Here is a 16730-nt window from a genome sequence, read left to right as displayed (position 1 = left end):
GAAACTAATCAGCAGCAAATTAATTTGCAATGAAAGGCTTATATTTACAAACGCCATTCCATTCTGCTCCTATTTTGTGTTTAATTGCATTTTAGATGCACATGAAATGTAAAAAGCAGAAAACATTATATAAATGTGCTTCTAAGGGCCAGATTTATCAAAATGTGACATAAGAGATTAGTAAATAAAAACTCACTTATGTTCTATTTATTCCTATGGGATTTTTAAATTTGTATTTATCAATGGGTGAAAGTTAGAATTCACCATTTAATAAATATGGTTCCAAAAATCCCACAGGAATAAAAAGAACGTGAGTGAGTTTTTTTTTATTAAGCTCGAAAAATTTGCCCCTTTTAGGGGCATATTTATCAAGGGTCGGATTTAGAATTTGAAAAAAGTCGAAATTCGAATTAAAAAAGACCAACCAAAATTAAGTCAAAGTGGTTTTTTGGCCGAATAGGTCCATATTCATCCAAATTTGAATTATGTGAATCGAAGTAATATCGCATTTGAACGAATTCGAATTCGAAAGTTTTCCCCCCAAAAAAAGGTTGATAATTAAAGTCCACCAATTGACTCCAAATAGGTTCTAGGAGTCCCCCATAGGCTAAAACAGCAATTCGGCAGGTTTTAGATGGCGAATGGTCGATGTTAAATTCTTAAAGAGACAGTACATGATAAATATCGATATTCAAATTTTCCAATTCTATTTACAATATTAGGCAAACTTAATATTATAATTATATGTAATGTGGCACTAAATGTATCTTTGGACAGAAAAGAGGAGGTAGCTAATTATCTTGAAAGCGTGGGGAACGATGAGATAATTTAATACACAGGTATGGAATATTTTATTTGGAAACCTATTAACCAGAAAGCTCTGAATTACAGGAAGGCTATATTCCAGAATCCATTTTAATTAAATAATTATATTTTTTTTTTTTTCGAATTATTTTCTCAGTAATAATAAAAACAAGTACACTGTACTTGACCCTAACTAAGCTGGACAAATCCATAAAAAAATTCTATTGGATTAATTTAATGTTTAAATGATTTTTAGAAGATCTGAGGTATGGTGATCCAAATGACATAAAGACACCTCCCTTTCTGGAAAATCCCAGATTCCAAACATTTTAGATAATATACCCTATTTCTTTATTTAATTATTTTCAAAAGCGCATTCTTTTGTATTTTACTTGGAAGATAATTTCAGAATTATACATAATATATATATATATATATATATATATATACTTCCCCGAAATCACAGCACTCACGAAAAATGTTCATTCAGGGCCTGGGTGCGTGCCTCGCAGCACTGCATACAATCCTCCTCCAAAGAAGCCGCACGACTCAGGACTTATAGTAAAGTAATGAATTTATTAGGACACACTAACGTTTCGGCTGCCACACCAGCCTTTGTCAAAGTAACAAAACATTTAAACATTTGCCCATAAATACCCCACCCATGGCGCGAAAATATCACAAACCCTCCAACTCTGACGTGTATACTTGTAATTATACTAATAGAATACTTCCCCCACCTAAAAGACTCCGTAAAACTTCAATAAACAATTGTAACATATGTATCATTTTAGTCAATGAAGTAAACCCTATATGGTAAAAAGTATCGAAGTAAGAGACACATCAATGCCTCCAATAGTGCCCTTCCGATACAGTGTTGTGATAAGACCAAGTGTCCGCCCACTAGTAATAAATAATGCCTGTCGTGGATCATGTTATATACTGTTAGTAAAACACCGTTGAATACAGATCCTAAAAGACTACTGGTCAGCTTAAAGGGCTGATCAAAAACAAGCTTACCGCTCCTGTGTAGCCATCACCGCCGTGACCGTATATCAAGCCATTACAGTGTCAACCCTGCTTAATGCCGCTGTGTGCAAAGAAATCCACTCCAATCCCACGATCTCAGTTGGACCAAAATTCATCGGATCACCCAGTGCCAGATTACCTAACCCCGTGCTCCCTTTATCAGAGCTACCCCCAGAGACATTGCGCGCACTGTTAGTGCGTCAATCGCGTGCTATCATGCAATAGGATATCAAGTTCATTCATTCCTCTGGATCTGCACGGGCGTTAACTCCGTCCAATGTGGAGTTGTAAATCCATCAGCTGACACTCACAACGTATCCAGCGAGCTCCTGTAGATATCTACACGAACTGCAGAAACAACCCGTCTCCCATATTGCCGTGTCATCAGACGAGAAATCTTGTAACGCTCATAGGTAGTGGATCTATCAAGTTCATGTATATAATTGTTCACCGTATCAAACGTTTCCAAAATCACCCATACTGACGTGTCCCCATCCAACCCCATCGGAAGAGGTCACTAAAAGAGAGAAACAAATACAGAATAATAAAAAGCAAAAAGAACAAACAACCAATGCACCAAAAAACTAAAAACATGATTAATTCCCAATACCTAATGTGTATACATATACTAAATCGGTATTAAATATCCTAAAACTTATTGTAACCAGAGTCATATTAGAAACCCCAGGAGGTGCTATCATAAAAAATAGGGAGTGGACTCGCTGCCATACTACTCCGCTCTCCAATTAGGGTCAAGGGTCAGTATTCCATATTAGTATAACCCCTCTGTCCGGTTTAACACTGTCCCCCCGTGTGGACCTGTACTAAACAAATAATATAACCATTCGGTAAAAAAAAATTTCTACATAGATACATCTCTGCATGGGACAACACCCATCCCTATGTTAAAAACAGTACCTACATTCTTATATTACTAGAATCACCTAGCAAACCATCTGCTGCAGTTGTCGTTGTACCTAGTAAGTAAAGGAATGTGTTAATACAGACAAATAGCTCAAAAATAATCCAATATCCACTATGCGCTCAATCATAGAACATCACTTTACCCCCTCATAGTTAAGCTCAAATCATATATTGTGAACACCCCCTAATAGAAAGGAGAATAGGACACCATCTCATTGAGTCCACCCGGGCTGATCGTGTTCAGCCTGTGAATCCATCTCAATTCGGCTTGCAGTAGTAGTTTCTCACGATCACCACCTCTGGCCGGTGTTGGAATATGATCAATAATCATGCATCGAAAACTCGCCAGGGTATGTTTATACTTCAAGAAATGGGATGCCACAGGGGTTTCAGCCTTGCCAGTCTCTAATGCCTGTCGTATTGAGCTTCGATGGTTAGCCATCCGGTCTCGTAAATTAGTGATTGTTTTCCCCACATAAAACAGTCCGCAGGGGCATTTAATAAAGTAAATCAAAAATTTAGATGTACAGGTAAGCCTATACTTAATCTCAATTTTCTTCCCTGTGTGTGGATGGTTAAAGGAAGGTCCTACTATCAAGTGACTGCGGTGGATGAGGAGACTGAGAGGCGATTGACCTTTATAACTACCTTCACCCCGGATAATAAACCGCTGGTAGATGCCATACATACACATTGGTCCGTTTTAGAGAAAGATAGAACTTTACCGCCTATCTTTCGATGCAAACCACGGATTTCATATAAAAGGGGACGAAACCTACGGGATCTCCTGGTAAAAACTGACCCTACACATTGTTATCAGAGTGGGGGAACAAGTACGTGGCTAACGGCGGCCAAGAATGGATGTTATAGGTGCCCTTCGTGCATCACTTGTCCATATATATTGCAATATATGGACAAACAATCCCTGTTTTATTTAAAGGGTAAGGCATTTTTCAGTAGCAGTATGCACAAAATGTCTCTGTCTTAAATATATTGATAATGGGTTGAGTGCAGAGGAATCTTGTATTTGTCTATATATATATATATATATATATATATATATATATATATATTATATATTATTATTTTTTTTTCCACAATTAATATTATTCATAATTAAACCCATTAATCAAAGAAAGGCCAATATATGCGTTGTGTAAAACTTTCACGATTACATAATTCTAACATCTTCTGGGCAATAAGTATCAAACAAATTGATGAAGACATTATGTTTCATATTTTCAAAATATATGGCACTGATGCAGCCTATAAGTTTATCTGCAACATCTTGAAATTATACAGCATTTCTCAAAGCAAATCATAAATATAAAATGATGATGTAGTATTGCTATTTCACTGTTTTACAGCTTGAACACAGCAGCATGTCCTCCATTCATCAGCACTTGTGCAAATTATGTCAAGGTAAAAAATAATGTTATTTATGTGCTTACATTTGGTATTTTACAAATGGATTGGCAGAAGTGCTAACATTCACAAACTAGATAATGGCTCCGTAATGGCATTATGATTAAACACTGAGTTGCAAGTGTTTTGGAATCTTGCGTATTACAAAGCCATAAAACAAATTTATAATTTTGTGTTTTGCATACATCCAGAATATTTCCTTGTTCATTATCATATAGAAAAAAAATCTCTGTGCAAATACAGTAACTTCAAACACATATTCCCATATCTACACAACACAGCATAAGATGTTATCTTTCAAACAAGCCAGTAAATGGTTCCTAGTGATAAGATAAAAAATAGAAACTGTTTTAACTTTAAGGGGTCATAAAAATACTTGCGTGTTTTAAGCAAACCTCCAAAGATCATATGCATGAAGAAGCTACAGGTATTTGCTTAAAGACTTTATAAAGCAAAAGGGCTAATGTGCAAGGGCAAGTTTTCACTAGGGCACTATTAACAATTAAGGTACCATTCGTGGTCCTTACAACTTGTGTGTAGCATGTCCAGATGAGCTGTGAGTGGTTGTGTACAAATGCAAAAGACAAGGTGCACAAACATGAGGAAACTCTAGAATGAACCAAAGAATAATTGGCATTCATGAGCAGGTGTTACTTTCAGCGTTCCCTTATCTGGTTATGCCAACACAAGCAACTGACTTATGCCCAGGGAATCACATTCTATTATTACTGACACTGTGCAGTAATATACCAAACTGCATTGCATGAAAATTGCAATACAAATTGCAATGGTTGCAATTTAGTATGCATCTTTAATTATGCTGTAAGTCTTGGAAAGCTTTTGGAAAAACATGCGGCTGAAAATTGCTCTTTCCACCAGGTGAATCAGAAGTCAGACATAACTTGTGATGGTGCCAGTGGCTGAGTAAGTGGCTGAGATTTATGCAAGCGTTTGAGTGCACCCGCTCTTTAAATTTCACTTAGGGAGTTGGGACAGTAATAACAATTTTTCAGTGAGTGCAATTCAGCAAACATCAGACAATTCTGATGCTAATTGCTGGGTTGCGCTGGGTTGCACTTGTTGTATTTAAATTTTGATCAGTAGAGAGGCTTACTAACATTAGGGGTAATTCACATTGCAAAAGGGCCAGAGGCAGTTTCTGCATCTCCCCTATTGCCACAGGTCCAAAATGGAGCTGCTGCTTTCTTCTTAACTAGAGCTCTGGCTCTTGCTCTATCCAATAGGGGTGTCCCCTACTGTTCCTTAACTTGCGTGTCAGACGTACAAGTTGGGGAGCATCAGTAAGCATAATCTGCAATGGGGCTCTGTCCTTACCACCTGCCCAATAAATCACATTATACACAGGGCTCGGCTGTGCCTCCTGACACGATGCTGTGCTCCTCATGCAGTGTTTACCCCAGGATGCAGGTGCTTGCTAAGTGAGCCCTGTTCTGCCCCTTAACACTCTAGCACTTTTCTGTGGGGCAAAGTAAATTACCCCAAACATCAACAGCCTATAGTCCTGACTTGAAGATCTATAAGAATGCTTTATGGCCATAGCAATAACTGGCTAATCTGTACTGGTGCATGACAGTGATTTGAGGGGGCAGCCAGTTTTGAGGGAAAGAGGAAGAAATTTAAATCCTCAATGAACAAAACCATAAAGAAAAAAACAATACATTGCATTTTTTACCTAAATTATAGAACTGCTTGAAAACTCCACTGAAGAGGGACTGCTGTGAATCATGTATAACTTCTGTAAAATGCTGCAGAATATGTCAGCGCTATATAAATAAACAATGATATCAGAACTGCAAGGAGAAACAGTTATAAGTCTTAAGGCCCATATTTAAAATGTACAGTAACTGTGCCTTGGAGCACAATGTAACATTTACAGATTATAGAGGTGGAATCTCAGAGAACAGAGGCCACTGAGAAACATTTTGATAACCCGAGGACATTTTTATTGTGCAGGTTTTACTTTTGAAGGCTGTGATTTTTATCATAAAAAATCCTTCCCTCTCAGTCTATCCAAGTTCTTGTATAGCATTCCATTACCTTCAACTTGGGCTCTTTATTTTCATACATAAATAACGCCAGCTAGCTCTTGTAGATTGAAAAGCTGTGTCAACAATCGTAAACAGATGTAAGCTTTTCCTTTGTTCTCTAACAGAATTTTGTAAAAATAAAAAATTAAAATGTAAGGCTCTTTTGGGACAAGATAAACACAGAAAAAGAGTCTGTCTGCCATCCATCAAACAAACAGGGTCCATGTTGGTGTCCAGAACAGTCCCTGATCCCTTGCCAGATGCCAAAGGCTAGCTTTCAGACAGGAGATTTTATACTGCTGAAATAGACTGATGTAAGAATGATAGGCAGGGGAACGCCTAATGTTTTCACTGAAACAATTATCGACAACTAATGGAATTGCAGCAAAATGGAAGAGAAGATGCAGTAGAACAAGATAAAAGATGAGAAAATATACAGATATCTCATCATTCCCCTTATATCCTCTTTTTTTTACCAGAAAAAAATGGGCCAATTAAAGGGGTTATTAAGGATCGAGCTTAAGATTGAAGCTTAAGATTGAAGATTTCGAGTTGATTTTTGGTCAAAAGTCCCATTTTTGGGTTTCAAAAAACAACATTTTTCAAGATTTATTATACCCCGACCCTGGAAATACACCATCTAAAATTTGTCAAAGTCATGTAGGAGTCAATGATAGAGGTCCTTTGAACCATTTGGAGATGGTTATAGCCTTCATAATATCTGATATTTTTTCAGAGGCTTTTGCGCGAAAACTCGTTCAATTAAGAGTTTTTTCCCGCCGACAACTTGACCAACTCAAGTTTTCGTGTTGTTAACCCCAAACTCGCTGATTAATTTTTTTTTAAATTAGAAACCATTCGAGTTGTGAGTTCATTCGACTCTAAAATTCGACCTTTGATAAACCACCCTAAATATGTACAAAAAAGAACAAAAACAACAATGTTATATAGTATAGAAAGGAACAAACAATACGATATTTACAAATATTATTTATTAGTCCCACAATTGACAACCCAATATGACCTATATGGCAACTTGGAGTGTGGAATTACCATGGTGATTCCAACTATCACTTCAGCTGATTCACTGTGCAAATCTGCATCTGGGCAATAACCTGCAATCAGTAACTAGCTTTTTCAACCAGCTGCAACTAAAACAATAAAAACAAATTGATTGGTAGCAATGGGTAACTGCCCAGGTGCCAACTGAATAAAAATATTGCTTAAAGCCCAACATGAGTCATAGTATGGATACTGCACTCTCTTGAATCAATGCCATGTCAAAGTGTTGACCTAAGTATCCAATTTTTTACATTATAATACAGATTAGTTCCTATCTATTTAATAATGTGTCAATATTACTTTATGTATCTTTTACTACTTGGTTGTGAAAATGGCATGAGACCTTTGCAAAGCAATGCAAGGTCAATGCAAGATTTTTTTATCAATATTTTTGGAATATGTATGAAAAAACTTTTTGATTTTTTCTGTGCATGGCTTGAATGCTGAAGATGCAATTTCTATGGCTTCTTGACAAGTTCCCATCATTTCCATCCAAGCAGTGCTTCGGTTAATGATGACATTGACAAGGCAATGGCAAGGGTTCCTATGCCTCCTCTGACAATGTAGTCCATTTAGTTCAAAATACAGCTCAGGTGCACTGATATTAAAGGTTGAGAGCGAGTCAGTCTTTAGGTTGCTACCGGTTCATCCTGACTGCTTTCATTTTTTAGGGCTTGCAATTAGGCTGCTCTATATCATGTGTACACTTCAAGGAGTTCAGCTCATTCTTGGAGTGGGTGATACAAGAGGAAGCAGAAAATCGCTCAGTTATACATTGTATAATTTCTAGTGAAGCTACAGGTATCCCACAACCCAGAGTAAACCCCAATGTCCCGGGCTCGGCTCACGCTTCGGCCTATAACCGCCGCCTTTCACGTTGGGTGGGGCCCTCCACTACTCAGATGCCTCCAGGACTTAATAGTGAGGAGACTAAGGGAAGAACTCTGGGCGAGCAAGGGAACTTAACGTAAAGGTTATCAAAGTCCAGGAACGGGCCGGGTCGAAACCAATCGGGAATGCAGTACAAAATCGGAAAGCAGGAGAGTAATCGAGGTCACAGGCCAGGTCAGCAACAAACAGGGTCGAAGTACAGAGCGGAATCCAAAGAGTAGTCAGGGACGAGCCAAAGGGTCAGGGCAGGCGGAAATCAAACAGGAATCAAGGATAGCCAAAGGTCACAACAAGAATCACAGGAAAAACGCACCCAGGAAAAATATTCAGAACCTACGTTGGGCAAGGCACAAAAGGACTGATGGCCATTTAAACATTTGAATTTAGCGCCATTGGACGCTGGCGAATCAGCGCCAGCGCAAATACGTCAGCGCACCTGTCCCTTTAATTCTAGCGCATGCGCGCCGCGCGCTCCATAGGAGCCGGCGCCTGGGGCCTAGCCGCATCGGCGGCGGAGATGAGAGACGGGCCTCCCCGTCGAGGGGGCGGCAGGCGTCCCTGCCGTCCCCTGGGTAAGTCTTTTACATTACCCCCCCCTCCAGAGGGGGCCACTGGACCCTTAGGTTTGTTGGGAAATTTAGAATGAAACTGTCTCACCAACCTATCCGCCTTAACATCAGAGGGAAAACCCAGGATCTCTCCTCAGGACCATAACCCTTCCAATGAACCAGATATTGGAGTTTACCCCTAGAGATACGAGAGTCAATCAACCTGTGAACCAAGAATTCAGATTGGCCCTCAACAGAAATAGGAGGAGGAGGAGAATTCTGACGTACCACTCTAGCAGGTCTCAACAGAGATACATGGAAAGAATTAAAAATCTTGAGTTCGGGAGGAAGATTTAACCTGAAAGTACATGGGTTGATAACATCAGATATGGAGAAAGGACCAATAAATTTGGGACCCAGTTTGGCTGAAGGGACTTTCAGAGAAATGTTTTTGGAGGACAGCCAAACCTTGTCACCAACCTGATACACAGGAGAATCTCTCCGATGTTTGTCTTAAGCCCTCTTCTGAGCAGCTACTGCAGAAGATAAGGACTTCTGAACCTCCTGCCAAGTCTTAGAAAAATCTTCCACAAAGGAATTAACAGCAGGAAGATCACATGAACCTGAGAATGAAAAAACTCTGGGATGAAGACCAAACACTGTGAAAAAAGGAGATTTGCCAGTGGAGGAATGAATGGCATTGTTATAGGCAAATTCAGCCCACGGAAGAAAATTAACCCAAAGTGCCTGATTGCAGGAGACATAACATCTAAGATATTGTTCCAGAGTCTGATTTGTCCTCTAAGTCTGACCATTGGTCTGGGGATGATATGCGGAAGAGAAAGACAAATCAGTACCCATAAATGAACAAAAAGCCCGCCAGAATTTGGACACGAATTGAACCCCCCTATCAGACACAATATTGAGAGGAGCCCCGTGAAACTTAAATATATGGACAATGAAAAGTTCAGCTAGAGTCTTGGCAGAGGGAAGGGTAGAAAACGTTCCACCACTACCCAGATAACAGTATACCCATTAGATGGAGGTAATTCTACAATGAAATCCATGGAAATATGAGTCCAAGGTTTCTCAGGAATAGGAAGTGACTGCAGCAACCCTTGAGGTAAAGATCTAGATGGCTTAGATCGTTGGCAGACTGGGCATGACTCAATATATTTGGCAACGTCCTGTCTTAAATTCGGCCACCAGAGAGTACGAGACAACAAATCGGAAGTCTTCACAAAACCCGGATGACCAGCCACTTTAGAATCATGAGTCTCGTGAAAGACTGCTTCACGTAAATCACTAGGAACAAATAACTTGCCCACTGGAATATCAGGAGGGGGATCTACCTGGGCATTCGACAAGGAGGTAGAGAGATCCGGACTCAAGGCTCTCACAATCACCTCCTTAGGAACAATAGGAACTGGTTCCAAATCCTCCCTAGGCTTGGAAACAAAACTTCTAGAAAGGGCATCTGTTTTCAGATTCCTTTCTGCAGGCATGTAGGTGATGAGAAAATTAAAACGTGAGAAAAACAATGACCACCTGGCTTGACGAGGATTTAACCGTTTAGCAGATTCTATGTACAACAAATTTTTATGATCTGTGAACACAGAAACCGTATGCTTGGCACCCTCAAGGAGATGTCTCCATTCCTCAAATGCCAATTTAATGGCCAATAATTCCCTATTGCCAATATCATAATTGATCTCAGCAGAGGAAAATCTTTTTGAGAAAAAGGCACATGGGTGAATTTTACCGGAGACAGGATGTCTTTGAGATAATACTGCTCCGGCACCAATCTCAGACGCATCAACCTCAACAATAAAAGGCAAAGATGAGTCTGGATGCCGGAGAACTGGAGCAGAAATGAAGGCCTCTTTTAAGAGACCAAAGGCCTCAACAGCCTCAGCAGACCAAATACTAGGGTCAACCCCTTTCTTAGTTAAGGCAGTAATTGGGGCCACCAATTTGGAAAAATTCAGAATGAATTGCCTATAATAATTAGCGAACCCTAGAAATCTCTGGATCACTTTCAAAGAAAGAGGTTGTGCCCACTGCTGAATTGCTTGGACTTTAGTGGGCTCCATCTCAAGACCAGTTTGGGAAATAATATATCCAAAGAAAGGTACAGCAGAGACTTCGAAGAGACATTTCTCAAGCTTAGCATACAAATGATTCTGCCTTAACCTGGATAGAACCTCCCGAACATGAGCACGATGGGAAAACAAATTCGAAGAAAAAATTAGAATGTCGTCTAAATACACAACGACAAACCGACCCAAAAGATCACGGAAAATATTATTAACCAGTTCTTGAAAAACAGCGGGGGCGTTACACAGACCAAATGGCATTACCAAGTATTCATAATGCCCATCTCGGGTATTAAAAGCGGTCTTCCACTCGTCCCCCTCCCTTATCCTGATTAGATTATAGGCACCCCTTAGATCCAATTTGGAAAAAATAACAGCCCCCTTCACTCTATCAAAGAGTTCAGAGATTAAAGGAAGAGGGTAACGATTCTTGACCGTGATCTTATTTAACCCTCTATAATCGATACAGGGTCTAAGAGTCCCATCCTTCTTCTTGACAAAAAAAAACCCAGCCCCCGCAGGGGAAGAAGAAGGTCTAATGAACCCCCGCTCCAAATTCTCTTTAATATATTCCTCCATGGCTAAAGACTCGGGGAGAGAAAGAGGATATGTCCTACCCTTGGGAGGAGAAGACCCAGACAATAATTCAATAGCACAGTCATAGGGTCTATGGGGGGGGTAAGGATTCAGCTGCTTTTTACAGAAAACATCGGAAAAAGCGGCATAACAAGGGGGAAGACTCTTTAAAGAAGTAGCGGCCATGGTCTGGACAGACTTAACACAAGAATACATACATGCAGGACTCCATTTCAAAATTTTACCAGAGGGCCAATCAACCTGGGGATTATGACCTTGTAACCAGGGAAGACCTAAAATGACTGGAGTCTGTGGGCACTCAGTAATGAAAAATGAAAGGGATTCAAAATGATCGGAAATGGACATGTGAATAATCTTAGATCGAGTAGATACTATTCCGGAACCCAAAGATCTACCATCAATGGCGGATAATCTGAAAGATGGAACCTGTGGTTCCCAAGGAATACCATGTTTTTGAATAAACCCATAATCCCAAAAATTACCCGCTGCCCCAGAATCCAAAAAAGCAGAGCTCTGCACACAACCACTGTCCCAACTCAAAAGAACCGGAATTTAAATTTGAGAACATTGGGGAGTAGAAACGACATCACCCAAGCAAGACTCCTCAGACCTGCTTAGGTTTTGTCGTTTCCCGGCCTTTTGGGACAGGTGTTGCGAAAGTGCCCCTTATCCCCACAATACAGACATAACCCATTATTCCTCCTACGAACCCTCTCCTCGGAAGAGAGACGAGTAGAACCAATCTGCATAGGTTCTTCTAAGGATCTAGGAAAGACTTGTGGGGTGTTAAAGACATTTACAGAAGGAGGTGTAACATAAGAAACCTGCTCCTCCTGGAGTCTCTCTCTATGCCTTCGATCAATCTGGATGGCCAGATGCATGAGAGAATCCAGAGAAGACTGTGTGGGAAAATTTACAATACTATCTTTAATAGCCGGAGCCAGACCAACCCTGAATTGACTCATAAGAACCGTATCATTCCAGCCCGTCTCTACCGCCCAACGGCGAAATTCAGTACAATAATCCTCTGCCCGCTGTTTGCCTTGTTTAAGAGCACGTATGGCTGCGTCGGCAGAAGCGGCACGATCAGGATCATCGTAAATTATAGCCATAGCATTAAAGAAAGCCTCTAAAGAGTGCCGGGCTGGATCCCTTCGAGACAAACTAAATGCCCAGAGCTGGGCATCACCCTGTAAGAGCGTAACTACAAAATTCACCCTAGATTCTTCAGTAGGGAAAGAATAGGGTAAAAAACTGAAATGTAGCTTACATGCCTCTTGAAAAGTAAAAAACTTACTTCGATCCCCAGCAAACATTTCGGGGAAAGGAACCTTGGGCTCATGGAAGGTACTACCCGTAGGTGGAGGTAGAGAAGTGCTTGCCTGAGGAGTAGTATTACCCGGACCAGGAACAGGCTGTTGCTGCATCATGTCAAGTCTGGAAGAAAGACCGTGAAGACATTGCACAATATAGTCTTGCTTGTCCTCTTCTTCACCAAGCCTCTGTAGAAGATTCGCCAGAATCGCTTCCGAAGGAGTGGTGGAAGTAGTAGCTTCAGCTGGCTCCATCTTCTTTAGTTTTTTGGGCCCAACGTAATGTAACGTTTAGTATCCCACAACCCAGAGTAAACCCCAATGTCCCGGGCTCGGCTCACGCTTCGGCCTATAACCGCCGCCTTTCACGTCGGGTGGGGCCCTCTGCTACTCGGATGCCGCCAGGACTTAATAGTGAGGAGACTGAGGGAAGAACTCTGGGCGAGCAAGGGAACTTAATGTAAAGGTTATCAAAGTCCAGGAACAGGCCGGGTCGAAACCAATCGGGAATGCAGTACAAAATCGGAAAGCAGGAGAGTAATCGAGGTCACAGGTCAGCAACAAACAGGGTCGAAGTACAGAGCGGAATCCAAAGAGTAGTCAGGGACGAGCCAAAGGGTCAGGGCAGGCGGAAATCAAACAGGAATCAAGGATAGCCAAAGGTCACAACAAGAATCACAGGAAAATCGCACCCAGGAACAATATTCAGAACCTACGTTGCGCAAGGCACAAAAGGACTGATGGCCATTTAAACATTTGAATTTGGCGCCATTGGACGCTGGCGAATCAGCGCCTGCGCAAATACGTCAGCGCACCTGTCCCTTTAATTCCAGCGCATGCGCGCCGCGCGCTCCATAGGAGCCGGCGCCTGGGGCCTAGCCGCATCGGCGGCGGAGATGAGAGACGGGCGTCCCCGTCGAGGGGGCGGCAGGCGTCCCTGCCGTCCCCTGGGTAAGTCTTTTACAGACACCTTGAGACAGATGCAATCCCTGCTAGGCTGGAATCACATCTGTCTTCGCCAGAAGGGTAGCCTTGGTGAACAGAGTACACAAGGTGATTTTGAGGGCTTTGAAAACATTTCTGGAAGTATACAATGGTTGTTCCGTGTGGCACCAGCAGCCTTGATACAACATCAAGTTTGATATGTTTATGGATACACCCTGGATGGTTGGCTTTGGAGCCTTCTTTAGGGGCTGATGGTGCATTTGTGGTCGTTGTGCACAAACTTTCTGTATTACTGCACTGGTCACAGAACTGGTGTGTAGCAGGCCTTAGAAAGAATACTGCCTCTCTGATGATATTCCTGATTATGGTGGCTTTGTTTGGATGAAGATACTGGCCAACAGAAAGGTGACCCTTTTATTTAGATAGCATAGCCATAGTCTTAGTTATTGATAGCAGTTCACTTTGGGATCCGGTTGCAGGAGGTGGAAGTACAGAGGTATGTTGTGGGGCCAGGTGCTCTCAAAGTTGGAGGATGTCTGAGTTGTAAGAGGTGCCGGACACGTTCATACTGCATGTGGGAGGGAATGACATTGGGATAACCCCCATGGGGAAGCTGAAGTGGGATCTTTTGAAGTTTAGCGTTCAGTTATTATGATATATATATATATATATATATATATATATATCATATCATATAACAACACTATCCACCTGAAGCACTCCAAAATATGTCAAATATCCTGGGTGAAGGTTATATAATATACATCCAAATAGCAAAGAAACCGCACTCCAGGTCTTTTTAGGTGAAAAAATCAATTCATATTTATTTCGACGTTTCGGCTCCTAACTCAAGCCGTCCTCAGGAAGTGATAACAACACACATATTTAAACCATAAGATGGTGCCAAAATCAAATCATGACGTCATCATCAGGAAGTGCTTTTCATTGGTGATCATATTACAAGGTGAACGACCCAACAGTGAATGGGTGTACACCCTTAGTGACAAATCAAACCCTGTGACAGACTTAAAAGTAGTGACAGCATCAACAGGACATACCTGTTTTATGGTAAGTGTCTAAAGAAGGTATATCATACGTGCCCCTATGTCATAAATATCCTCTTCGTGACTGTGTGTACATAAAAAGATTGCATAGCTCGTTTCGCATAAACATAGCTCCTTACCCCTCTGGACCACATCAACTGCATCTTTGTGATGTATCGCCTTATGTGTGGAACACGTACCTATGATCAGTGCCAGAGTATGTCAGCGCCAACAAGCCTGCACTGATCTCAGTGGCTCTCTTAGCCATTGCTTGTGCCGCTGTACCAAGACCTCCAGCCTCCTTCCTATTCTCTGAGCTGAATGGTGCGCAGCACAGGATACCAACAGGCACCTATACTCCGAACCTCTCAGTCCATCCATAGGGTACATATTTCGCAAGTATAGAGTATGGTCAATTAGTTTGGTTGTGACAGGCATCATAAGGTTAGCATATCCATCCTCAAGGCCATGTTGGGGTATTGTATTCGGCACTCTGACAAGTGTATAACCACATGTCCAGCCAGGGTTCTATTACTCCTGCTCAGAGGCTCAAGGCCGACCTTCAATCGCTAGCCAAATCTTCCATTGAGGGGAAAATTAGATCCTTAGAGTTAGAACACAAACTGTTAAATCAGCAATAATTGTAATGAATGTTAAGTATCAAATTCTAGCCAATAAGTCTCAATAGTGTATCCATATGTATACATGTAACTAAAAGGTGACACAATGCTGGTAGGCTCAATCAGTGATCAAAACTGTCTCAATTAAGTAACAATAAAGTATCCAGACTGTACTTTCTGGTATCGTATTATTTTCTTGCACTGATGGATAAAATCTTTAGTTCATAGAGATGTTACAAATGTTCTGATTGTATTTAATGTCCAATAAAGCTGTGGCCAATAATTTTATTAAATCTGAATTTCAAAGCTGTGAGTGGTCTTTCTTTTTTAGGTTTAAATTTTTTTTAACAATTCTTCTATTAACCAACTACAAAGTATAAATGCATACATAGTGAAAAAATAATTTGACCAGGCCTAGGATTTAAGAGGGGGCATAGGACAGGTACCTCTCTCTCTGTCCTTATAATGCCCTCCTTAATGTTCTATGTGTATAGGAAAGCTTACCCAATGTTAACATACATTAATTTTTATTCTAAAAGTTACTTGATGACTTAACAAATAAAGTCGTATTGCCACTGGTGCAAGTCACCATTGTATAACTAAATCTTCTTGGGAAGCGCTGTAATTTTTTTAAGAAGATCTGAATCGCTTTAGTTGTATTTTTGGCAAACTTATTTCACTCTATCATCTTGGCATTTCATTACATTTTACGATCACAAAGTCAACTCTCCTGTAACAAAGCGAAACACAGTTCTTTGAAATAAATGTTGTCATTAACAAGCCATGCCAACCCCAGTGACAGATTTGCTGCTGTAATGAATAACATTTCCCGCAAAGTTTTTCTGTCTGACAAAAAACTGTGACATTATTGTAGGGAAAGACTTAACATCTCTAACATAGATTGATTCTTGTGCTCCCTGACACATGCACATCAAAAACAAAACAAGGCAAGCGCAGAGGTCATCTGCCCTGCAAAACAAGTCTATGTCCCAGCCTAATAAAGTTGTAGAAAATTTGTAGCTAAGATTACTGTAACATCTGATGTTCTGGCAAAAGGAGCAGAAAAAAAACTATGAGAAGAGTATCAGATTCACAAGGAACACTAATCAAAAGCTGCTCAGATAGAAAAGTCAGCCATGTTTTGCCAGAAAAAGCCTAAATGTGCTATATTTATGCTGCAATGCAGTTTTTAAAGCACAATATTTAAAAAAAAAAAAAAAACCACGATCTGCTAATCAATGCCCGATTCCCAGCCACTACATATATGCAGCAAAAGCCACACAATGACATAAAGCAGTAAACTGCTGTTGGATTGCAGTAGTCAGCAGCATTTCTGCCAGTCTGCAAATTTTCTACATGAGTTCGGGATCAGCCAGAAATCAATA

At 40.7% G+C, this 16730-nt stretch overlaps 1 long non-coding RNA gene across 1 annotated transcript; it reads right to left on the bottom strand.

Annotated features, from left to right (window-relative positions):
* Nucleotides 1–1360: 1360 nt before the first annotated feature.
* On the bottom strand, nt 1361–3691 carry LOC121393706. Its single transcript, XR_005961276.1, has 2 exons — nt 2756–3691; nt 1361–2350 (listed from the first exon to the last, which is right to left on the bottom strand). It is a non-coding gene; the product is annotated as an uncharacterized LOC121393706 (long non-coding RNA).
* Nucleotides 3692–16730: the final 13039 nt, after the last annotated feature.

The sequence above is a fragment of the Xenopus laevis genome, chromosome 5L (genome assembly GCF_017654675.1).
Source record: "Xenopus laevis strain J_2021 chromosome 5L, Xenopus_laevis_v10.1, whole genome shotgun sequence".
NCBI lineage: Eukaryota > Metazoa > Chordata > Amphibia > Anura > Pipidae > Xenopus > Xenopus laevis.
The sequence above is the reverse complement of the archived record's forward strand: the minus strand, read 5'-3'. Positions and strand labels throughout refer to the sequence as shown.